Source organism: Macaca nemestrina, chromosome X (assembly GCF_043159975.1).
Source record: "Macaca nemestrina isolate mMacNem1 chromosome X, mMacNem.hap1, whole genome shotgun sequence".
Lineage (NCBI taxonomy): Eukaryota > Metazoa > Chordata > Mammalia > Primates > Cercopithecidae > Macaca > Macaca nemestrina.
The window spans coordinates 53,985,873-53,997,441 of NC_092145.1; the positions used below are offsets into that span (position 1 = coordinate 53,985,873).

The 11,569-nt window shown below is 40.9% G+C and overlaps 1 protein-coding gene across 3 annotated transcripts in view; it reads right to left on the bottom strand.

Moving 5' to 3' along the window:
- LOC105499309 (dystrophin related protein 2) overlaps nt 1-10,506 on the bottom strand; it is a 44,825-nt gene extending 34,319 nt beyond the window's left edge. Inside the window, exons 1-2 of one of the 3 annotated variants that reach the window (XM_011771836.3) lie at nt 10,488-10,506; nt 9,973-10,040 (exon numbers count right to left, since the gene is read on the bottom strand). The gene's annotated coding sequence lies outside the window, so the exon portion shown is untranslated. Of the gene's footprint in view, nt 1-9,972; nt 10,384-10,487 lie in introns of those variants that run through there. The other 2 variants (XM_011771835.3, XM_011771838.3) reach the window with 2 other exon arrangements.
- Nucleotides 10,507-11,569: the final 1,063 nt, after the last annotated feature.

An 11,569-nucleotide genomic window follows, 5' to 3' on the forward strand; every position in this document is an offset into this window, starting at 1 on the left:
AGAATAGGCAGGCAGTTGCAGTGAAGATGAAGCAGACAGCATGACTCTGAGGTACATTAGAGAGGTAAAATACACTGGGCTTGATGATCAATTGGATGTGAACAGTAAGGGAGGAGAAGGAGTCAAAGGTTTCTAATTTGGGAGCTGAGTGGATAATGTTGCCAAATGCAAGAGAAGGAAAACAGGAGAAAGTATATTTGCTGTGGTAGGGGATGGGGCAGTGTTACATAATAAGCTATGCTTGAGACATATTCAGCTTTAGATGTAAAGAGCTAAGCTTAGTAAAGGAGAAATATGGGGACAAAGTTTAGATGTACAAACCAATTGATGGTTTAGAGAATGTACACAAATGTGATGAGAATGGGTGGCAAAGATGATGCTAGGAAATAATAAGGTGATCTCTTTTAGTGTGGGGCAAAGACACACAAACCCTGATTCAAAGGGCCGGAACTGAGCATCTTTTATTCATGATGCTGATAATTAAATAACCACTATTTTTAAGACTCTATTCCAGTGGTTCACAACGTTTTAGATATAAGGGGCCCTTCTTAAGACTAAAAAAAAAAAAATCTCACTTCACCCACTCTCACCCACAATAGTAGCTGTAATTTTAGAACGTACCGAGTGAGAAAAACATTTATGCATTTAAAGATCTGTGGACTCCTTGCATTAAGTACCCACCCCTCCTCCTCAGGAGACTATAGTCCAAGGAGTGAAGATTATTACAAATCACAAGGGCACAAGAGGTTGTGGTCTAAAGGGTACTTTGCTGTAGTCAAAGTCCCTAGAGATTATACAGCTATGTAGCTACTCATCCCCAAAGAATGACTGAAAATATGGCTCATCTGTGATCAGACACCACAAAAGCATTAGTCACTTAGATTAAAAAATGAAGTACTGCTATGGATGTGTTATAAGCATAAAGGCTATAAGAGGCTTGCTTTCAGACCTCTTTTTATGTTAACATTTTTATTTTTGCTGATTATAGAAGTAATACATGATCTTTATAGAAAAACTGGGAAATACAAAAAATAATAGGGATGAAAATAAAAATAATCTTTAATATTACCACCCAGAGATAATCATTACTAACAGCTATGAAGTTTTAATTTTTCTCTGAAAAATATATACATACACTTTTAAAATAAAATTGCCATCACATGCGATCATTTCGTATCCTGCTTTTTTCACTTGTCATTATACCATGGTCATTTTAGAATGTCATTAACTATTCCCTTAAAACATGATTTTTTTTTTTTTTGAGACAGGGTCTCTCACTTTGTCACCCAGGCTGGAGTGCACTGGCGTGATCTTGGCTCACTGCAACCTCCCAGGCTCAAGTGATCTTCCCGCCTCAGCGCCCCCAAGTAGCTGGGACTACAGGTGTGCACCACAATGCCTGGATAATTTTTTGTAGTTTTGGTAGAGACGGGGTTTTGCCATGTTGCCAGGCTGGTCTCAAACTCCTGAGCTCAAGTGATCAGCCCGCCTGTGCCTCCCAAAGTGCTTATATTACAGGTATGAGCCACCACGCCCAGCCTAAAACATGATTTTTAACAGCTGCATTGGAAGTACAGCACTGTGACTGAGGCCATGGGCACTGGCATCAGACAGACCTAGAGTCAAATCCACACTATTCAGCCTATTAGCAGTGTGGCCCAGGACAAGTTAACCTCTCTGAGCCTCAGTGTCCTCATCTGCAAAATGGGGATAAATAATGATAGCATCCTCACAGAATTATTCTAATGATTAAAGTTAATAATTTAAATAACTTAGCACAGTGTCTGGCAACAATGCACAACTCAGTAAGGGTTAGCTATAGTCATTGTATAGTATTCCACTGAATGGATACACCATAATTTAACAATTAGACATATGTTTATAGTTCTTCTTTTTTATAAATCAAAGTGCAAAGAACAACCTTGCGCATATTTGTGATTTTCTCCATGGGATAATTGCCTATAAGGGGGAATTCCTGGATCAAAGGGTTTATGATATATATTTCTAAATTGCCCTAGAAAAAGTTACATCATTTTATACGACTACTAGCAATGTATAAGAGTGCCAGTTTCCCAGCACACTTGCCAACAGTATGTATTCTTACTTTATTTGCCAACTTAGTGAGTGAAAATGGCATTTTGAGGATTACTTTGCATTTCCTTAATTGCTAAAGATATTTAGCTTTTCCTCCACACCTTAGTGGTCGTTTTTATCTCTTTTTTCATCAACTATCTCTTTTCTTCTGAGATTCATTTATCTCCAGATTAACTTCCTTCTTTCTTATTCCTCTACTGACCTGATGCTAGGTTGAGGCTTCACAAAACAAAACTAAGGTAAACCCAGGAGTCAGAGAATTCAGACCTTCTAATACCAACACAGGCAGGAAAGGAATAGATTTCTTCTGGTCCTAAAATGACTATCCTCTGCTCTTTCAGACCTTACCCCTGACCTTGACCTCAAGTCATATTGCCTCTCTAGGCTTAGTTTGCTAATGTATCAAATGTTAATGTTTAAGGGTTGCTAAGCACCAAACACTATCATTCCCTGTATTCATATAGCATGCCTTTGTAGTCTGTTGCGCTGTCTTTCATGATCCTAAGCACAACCTAGTAAAGTTGTCCCAGCCAGAATTAAGATCCCACTTTACAGATGAAGATGCTGAGATGCAAGCGAACCAGGGCCTCCTGATTCCTGGGCAAGTGCTCTTTGTTATACACAAAGATTCTTCTGCCTCTATCTAGCTCAATCCTATCTCAAATCACCATCTGCACATACTGATTCTTTTCCTATTCCTCTTTTTAATTTGCAAAAGCTATGAGAGATTGAAGATGAATCAGACTTGGTCCCCAACTGGTCAAATGTAGGAAACAAGACATGTAAACAAAAAAAGTATAATTTTGGGGGGAAAATTATTCATACCCTACGTGGGTGCTGTGGTTTGAACATCCATCCCCAATGTGACAGTATTGAGAGCTGGGACCTTTAAGAGCTGATGAGGGCTTTGCCCTCATGAATGGATTAATCCATTCATGGATTAATGAATTAATAAGTTATCATGGGAGGAGAATTCATGGCTTTATAAAAAGAGGAAGAGAGATCTGAGCTAGCACACTAAGCCTTCTAGCCATGTGATACTCCATGCCATCTTGGGATGCTTCAGAGAGTCTCTACCAGCAAGAAGATCCTCACCACAGCCCCTCAAACTTGGACTTCTCAGCTTCCATAATGGTAATACATAAATTCCTTTTCTTATAAATTACTCAGTTTCAGGTATTCTGTTATAAGCAACAGAAAATGAACTAAGACAGCAGGACACAGAAATCATGCTATAAGAGGTCACAGAGGAGGAACTGTTCACTTCTAGTTGGAGGGATTTGGGAGGTATTTATGGAAAAGAAGCTTTTGAGCTAAGGTGAAAGAGAAGATTTTGACATATGCAGGAGTGAAGGATGCTTTTTGGGGGGCAATAAGCCTTCCCTGCCCTCCCCTAGGGATCCTGCTGGACATGAAACTCTGGCTTTTTGCCACTACAAATACTCTTCCTGATTCTAAAAGCCATACACAGGCTGTTTCAGGAGGATTCAGTGGGAAGGCATTGTTTCTCTTGAGCAGAGATAAAAAGCTTTAAAAACACAGGGGAAATATTAGGATTTCAGTATGAAAGCAAGATTGTTGGCTCATGGAGGACAAAACCCACACCTGATATTTATTTATATCCCACATATTTTTAACACAGTGCTAGGCACCCAAAAACTGGAGATGTCTAGGAACATATGCTACTTAAATTTGTGTGGAATAATGTACAATGTTAGCATTTGAAACAAGTACAATAACAAGTACGATGTCGGCATTTGAAACAAGGCTTGAAATGGCAAAAAAAAAAAAAATGCAAAAACTTAAATGTCTGTCACTAGGGGACTGATTAAATAATGGTGTATCCATACAATGGAATTCTATACAGCTACTTTAAAAATAATTAAGAACTCTATGTGCCAATACAAAATGATCTCTTATGATATACTTTAAGTTAAAAGAAAACAAGAGAAAAATCAAGGTGGTGGTTAGTCTACACTTGTATACTAAAAATATGTGCTTATAGATGCAAAAAAAAATCTTTGGAAGTATACAAAAGAGCCTGTTACCATTGAAGAAGGGAACTGAGCAATAAAAATTCTCCCCATCTCTTTGGGATTTCTACTATTTCTGCCCTTTTTAAAAATAAGAAATACACCTATAAAAGTATATAAAGCATATATGCAAAGTATATTAAATCTTTATAAAGTAAATTCATATAATCACTTCCCAGGTTGAGAAATAGAATTATTCCCCACACCACATAAGCCCCATGTTGCCAATAGAAGATAAAATTTTTTACTAAATATCATTTTGTACTTTTTGAATTTTGACCCATGTGAACACATTACCTATTTAATAACAGCTAATTCTTCACCCCCTCTCCACTCCCCACCAAAATGCAAGGAGGTCATCAACTATTTTATGGAAAGATTGGTGTGGCAGCTTTTCCATAGCCAAATAAATAATAACTGTATTCTGTGTTTTATGTATATTAACTAAGCAGTCTACATACATTAACTCCTTTAATCCTTATGACAACACTATAAAGTAGTTACTATTGCTATCCTCATTGTGTGGATAAGAAAATGGAGGCACAGAGATGGTAAGTAACTTGTTCAGAGTCATATTGTGAATACATCGTGAAGAGCTGGGATTTGTACCCAGGCAGTTGTGTCTCAGAATACAAGTTATTTACCATTATGCTACTCTGCCTCTGTAAATTCTAGAACCCAGGCTCTGAGGCATTGTCATCACTGATACCTGGATAGTGGAGACAATTTTTGGCTATGGACCACCAGGTGGGAGCCCAAGCATTGACTCAGTTATGCCACTACTCAGGCAAAGACACAAGCAATTAAAAACAGACAGGATGCAGTGAGTCTAAGGTCTGGGGCAGCACTAGGCTGGCAAACAGTGAAAAGCACTTAAGTGATCTTTACAGGACATCTGAGAAGTGAAATTCTGGTCAAGTCTCCTATTTTGAGCTCAGAGCCTCCCCAATGCCTAAAGCTCAATAAATTTTTTTTTTCCAGTAAATAAGCTCTTTCCATCTAGAAACCGGAGAAATCTAAGAGCCTATGTTACAAAAAGACCTCCAGAAGTGGACAAAGATGTCTGCTGCAGTATTGTTTACAATAGCAAAAATCTGCATTCACTCAAATGTCCACCAACAGGGGACTGGTGAGTAGACTATGTCTGAGACATATCACAGCATGATTGTCTGGGGCATAGGCTCTGAACCAGGATGCTCTGGCTTGCACCCTGCCCACTTATCAGCACAGATATGGACAAGCTCCCCAGTCTTACTGTGCTCCAGTACCCACATCTGTGAAACAGGGATAACAAAAAAGACCTACATCTTAGCTTTGTTGCAAGGAGTTAATTCATAGTTTCTGGCATTTAGTAAATATTCAACTGTTATTTATTATGATAGCCACTCACATGGTAGAATATTATGTAGCTGTTAAAAAGAAAGAGGTAGATCTATATGCACTGATTTGGACAGATTTCAAAGTTATATATTTTAAGCCAAAGAAAACAAACAAATGTCAGAATAGCATGTGTAATGGAACTCCAATTTTGTAAAAACAATCTACTGTGTGTATGTGCAGAAAGGAAGCCTGGACATCTGTTTTTTGTTTTGTTTTTTTGTTTTTTTGTTTTTTTTGAGACAGAGTCTCACTCTGTCGCCCAGGCTGGAGTGCAGCTGGAGTACAGTGGCATGATCTCAGCTCACTGCAACCTCCACCTCCCGGGTTCAAGTGATTATCTTGCCTTAGCCTCCCAGCCGAGATTGTGCCACTGCACTCTAGTCTAGGCGACATAGCAAGACTCCATCTCAAAAAAAAAAAAAAAAAAAAAAAAAAAAAAAAAAAAAAAAACTTGCAAACATTTATGATTCTTGGGAGAACAAATTCAAGAGATAGGGAAGACTTCTAAGATGAAGAGGTTCTGTAAAGAACAGGGCAATGGGAAGGAGACCCCCTTCCCATGGGCTACAGATTCCTCTCCCCAATCCAAGGTAACACTGTATAACTGTCTTTCCTCTCAAACCACTGCCTTTCTTCCTGACAGCATGGCAGTAAAGAGAGAAGATACACATTTCATTGGTAACAAACTTTGTTATACTTCCTAAAATAATTCCTGCAATGCAGCCAAAAAAACAAGGTTCTGCTTCAGATGTACCTCATTTAATGAACAAATCGTAGAAACTCGGATTTTCAAGCTAGAAAGGACCTTTGAGATCATCTAGGCCAATCCCCTCATTTACAAATGAAAACAAGGAAACATATTCCTGAGAAGTTTAGCTGTCAAGCAATTTTGCGAAATAAAATTTATTATCCAATTAAAAAAATCAGAGACGCATCCCCATGGGAGAAAACTGTAAGAGCCAATTAATGCAATAAACCTGAAACCTTTATACACTGATGGTGGGAGTGTAAGTTAGTACTATTTTGCACAGTGATTTGACAATGTCTCCCAAAGGTGACAATGCACATACCCTGTAAGGGACAATTCCACCCAGATATTTACCCAGTACAAACTGTCACCTAAGAATAGCTACACAAGAAAGATCACAGTACCTCTGTGATTGCTCAAAACTAGAAATAGCCTAAATGTTCATCAACAGCAGAATAGATAAAGTGTGATATAGTCATTAGAGGAGTATACAATAGTGAAAAAAAAGGGTAAACTAGAGCCCCGTGTTATACAACATGGATGCTTTTCACAAATATAACATTGAATAGAAAAAATAAGTTTCAAGCCAGTTGCATTGGCTCATGGCTGCAATCCCAACACCTTGGGAGGCTGAGGCAGGAGGACTACATGAGGCCAGGAGTTTGAGATCAGCCTGGACAACATAGCAGGACCCTGTCTCTATGAAGGAAAAAAAAATTAGCTGGGCATGGTGGTGCCACCTGGGGGGTGGTGAGGTTGGAGGATTGCTCCAGCCCAGGAGCTCGAGACTGCAGTGAGCTATGATTACACCAATTCACTCCAGCCTGGATAACAGTACAAGATCTTGTCTCTTAGGAGGAAAAGAAAAGAAAAGAAAAATCACATTGCAGAAGAATACATATAATACACCACTGATATAAACTTTTAAAACATATAAAGCAGTAGTATATGTTGTTTAAAAATACATACATGTATAGTAAAAGTATATACATCAATGCATGGGAATAATAAACACCAAATCCAGGATAGTGGCCACTTTGGAAGGAAAGAGAGAACTTTAATCATGGAGAATAGACAGAAGGTTTCAACTCTACTGGTAATGTTTCTTTACTAAGCTGTGCAGTGAATAACCTGATTTTCACCATATTATTTTTATACCTTTTTGAATGTACGAAGATATTTCATAACACATTGTTTAAAAGAATGCAACAAAGCCCATGCTGAAAAGAAAGTTGACAATTTTTGCATATAACAAAATACTAGAAGAAATGTATTAAATGTAAATATTGCACTCAAAATTTAAGGATTATTCCTTAAATCTGCTTCATTTTCCTGGGACTAGTTTCACAGGAGGGGACCTGCTAGAGAAGCAGCAGTTGGGTACAGTGGGCTGGGGAATCAGGAGATAATCCCAGATTCTCATCAGCTATGGGAAGGAAAACAATATGATTAACCTCTTGGGTTTTTCATGTTTAGAAATGCATTGTTGGACTAGATTATTTTACAAGTGTTATCCATGTGACAATTTCTTCCAGTTTGCTTGTTTGTTTTTGAGCAGCAATTCCCCAAACTGTATCTGCAAGAGGCAAAAAGTGTTTTTCATAAAGAAAAGTGTTCCCTGGTCAAACCAGTCTGGGATGTACTGGGTTAAACAAAATTAAACAGATTCATTTACAGCAGTGCTTCTCAGAGTCTTTAATATGCGTTATATATACTGTGACTCTCCAAAATGAGAATTCGGTTAAGAAGCATTTCCAAAAAAGTATTGAACTGCAGAATACACACACATGCATGCACACACACACCCAACACTTATTTTAAAACAGAATTTATTAACATTCTCTCAGGATGGGGCTCTATAGAACATTGGTTTGGTAAATGCTATCCTAGAAGGATTTATCTCACTTGCTATTTTTGTTGCTGATGCACGTTTAGAATCCTTCGTAAGGGAGGAATGTCATTTCATAGTATAATTTCCACTGAATGGGTTTCCTCTTAGTGTGTATCCCTGAGAAGTTTAGAAGGCTATCTTCTCGGCCTTCATTAGTGAGATCTCATCCTAGCTGGCATGGTGGCAGATCCAACATCAGAAACTTCTGAGCATCTACAGTTAGAAGGGCTGAATCCCAGATGTGCTCTCCACATCTGGCTCGGGGCCTTTGCTAAATTCATTGCTTCAAGCTATGCTCCCCTCCTTTATGGAGGACTTGAAGGGTAATCTGAACTGGAGCACAGAGCTACTTAGCTGAGGCTGAATGCCTAGAAGTACAAATCTCACAAGAAGAGGAGCTCTTTCCGTGTGCCTTCATCTCCCAGCAATGGTTTACAGAAAGCAAGACTACAGGGCAGAGGCCTGCCCACCCAGAGACAGAGGGGCTTGGTCTTCTTTCAGAAACAGGACACAACACTGCCACTTCCAACACTGCCTTTTCACGGAGGTTTCCTTAGAAGGCCCTGAGATTCTCTGGGATCATCTCCCCACGCAAACCTTAGAAGGAAAATCTCCTGAGGCTTGTGGTTCCCATAGGCCTTTTAAAAGGTGATTTACCTGAGGGCCTTTCATCTGGAAACAAGGATTCCTTTGGAAAAGTCAGGAATTAAGATGAACTAGACATAGAGCTTTTTTAAGGCTTTTGTTCTTTTGACAATCAAAATGAAAATATTTTTTAAAAGTATGTTCTTTTCCAGACAGCATGCACCATGCTTTCAACGGAAGCAGGCAGCAGCTGCTGCTGACGTCCTCCTCTACCCCACTCCACCCCACCCCATCCCAGCCTTGCCACCTGCTTAGACCCAACACCTGTGAGGCCTGGCTCGACCTGCCTACCAAAGGAAGGATAAACATTAACTACCCATACAGTCTCAGGCCCACTTACTAGTCTGGGGCACTTGGCCTAATGCTGGGAAAGGTGGTGAGAGCAGGTGATGGGGTGTTAGACTCCAAGAGAAGCAAGCCCTATTTGAAACCACTCCAAGCTAGGCTTTCAAGAGTGGAAAGATGCCTCCTGATTACGGGGTGTAGAAAGGAAACCAGGGGAGAAGATAAGGGGGAAAAAATGTCACAGGAAAAACAACAGAGCCAGGAAGTAAATGCAGAGATGAGATGAGCCCTTCAGCTCCAGGCTCTTAGGTCAGAGCCTGGTTTACTTCAGCAAAGAACTCCTGTGTCCTGTCTACTGGCCAGAATACTCATTTGTTCAGGGAACCTGCTCCAAGGTCCCATGTTTCCTCTCTCCTCCCTTGTTAGCCAATGCTTTCCACACACCTTTCCTTCCCTCCTGCCAAGAAATACACCCTTGGACAAAAAGCATGCTATTGAGAACCTAAAATAAATAAATAAATGCCCCTCTCTTCTCAGAGAAGCAAACTGTGTACCTCCTTCTTATTCATTTTTAGACCTTAGTTGCTCAAATTGGCTTGAGTTTCTATTCTTGGGCATCTTTTTTTTTCTTTATGAATCTAAATGATGACTACTTTATTGTGGACATTTTTTAATGCAAGTTTTCCCCTAAAAGCACATGCAAACAGACCACAGGCAGGCACATGTACACACACACACACACACACACACACACACACACACACACTCATTTTCTCTCTCTCTTCCCCCACCCCCTGCCCGCCACACAGTACCTCTGGAGCTTCCCCTCCCTCAGTCATTTCCCCTCAGCCAGCTGAACAAGGGCAAGGCTTGGAAATAATTTTTCTGTGGCCTACCTTCTGATTCCGTCAGGTCTGAGAAGCAGGCGGCAGCTGTAAGCTGGGAGGCTGGGGCTGGGCTGCCTCTGTGAATCAGCAAAGAAGTCCCTGAGACAGGGATGCCGACAGCTGCTGTATGCACACTCTCCCTCTGTTTCTCCCACCACCCTGTCTTCCTTCTCCTCCTCCTCCCCTCTCAGAGCTGCTCTGTGTTGCTATGCAATCCTATCACCAGGACTAACAGCATCATTCCGACCTCAGGCAAAAATACCCTTGACTGGGCAAACACAAGAAGAGCAAGGACAGTTTTGTAAAACTACCAGAGATGTGGCGGCTTTTGGAGATTTCAATTCATTAGAAGCAGAGGAGGAAAGCGGAAGAGCCTGAGAAGCAGAGGGGGAGAGAAGGAGACAGGGATTGGGGGAAGACGGGGAGAGGGGGAGAGGAGGAGAGGCTTCCACTGGGGAGGAGGAGACAAAAAAACCCCGGAGATCAATCAGGCTGCTGAGCGAGCAGCCTGGACCCCAACTTACACTGATCTAGCCCACAGACAAAACCAACTTCGGAGCCAGCAGCTGGCAGGGGCCCCTAGTAGCCAGTCCAGGATTCTGTTTCAGTGTTGACGGTTGAAATGCTGTGATCTAGAATCATCACTGGTACTCAAGGTACAGTTTTGGGCTCAGGACAGTCTGCCAGTCACCCCTAAATCTCATCTTCATACCCTCTTAGATCTCACATATAGAAAAAGCCTCAACAAATTGGGGAAACAAAATGGATCTTGAATAATTCGGGAAAATACAGCTCCTCCATGACTCCCCTCAATGACTACCCCAGGCACCTTCCTGCTTTTGTCCGTACCAGCCCTTAGGAGAAGAGGGTATGAACTCCAAACACCCTGAGAGACCTGGGAGAAGCCACTAGCAGGATAGATAAGATTATATGCCTTTACCAAGTGCCCAGCACACAGTAGGTTACTTAATAAATATATGTTGAATGAGTAAATTGAATGAATGAATAGGTGGATGAATAGCAGTCCGAAAGTCCCCATCCTCATCCTCCTACACAAACATACAAAGATTTAAAGCCCCAGCAGTCCCAGGTCACCACAAAGGATAAAAGCAGCTTTCTTCTTTCCTCCCTCCATCTCTGGAAACAGGGTGTATATGGAGAGAGAGAAAGACTGGTTGGGAGTGGGTTGCTTAACTTCACTGATTTGCCTCTAAAAACTTTATAAGCTCTGATGGCACTGGAACTTAGAAAATACTTCCTAGGGCCGGGCGTGGTGGCTCACACCTATAATCCCACATTTTGGGAGGCTGAGGCAGGCGGATCACAAGGTTAGGAGTTCGAGACCAGCCTGACCAACATGGTGAAATGCCGTCTCTACTAAAAAAATACAAAAATTCGCTGGACATGGTGGTGTGCACCTGTAATCCTAGCTATTCAGGAGGCTGAGGCAGGAGAATCGCTTGAACCTGGGAGGTGGAGGTTGCAGTGAGCCAAGATCGCACCACTGCACTCCAGCCTGGGTGACAGAGCGAGACTCCATCTCAAAAAAAAAAAAAAAAAGAAAGAAAATACTTCCTAGGACTAGTATTTACATAGAATCTAGGAC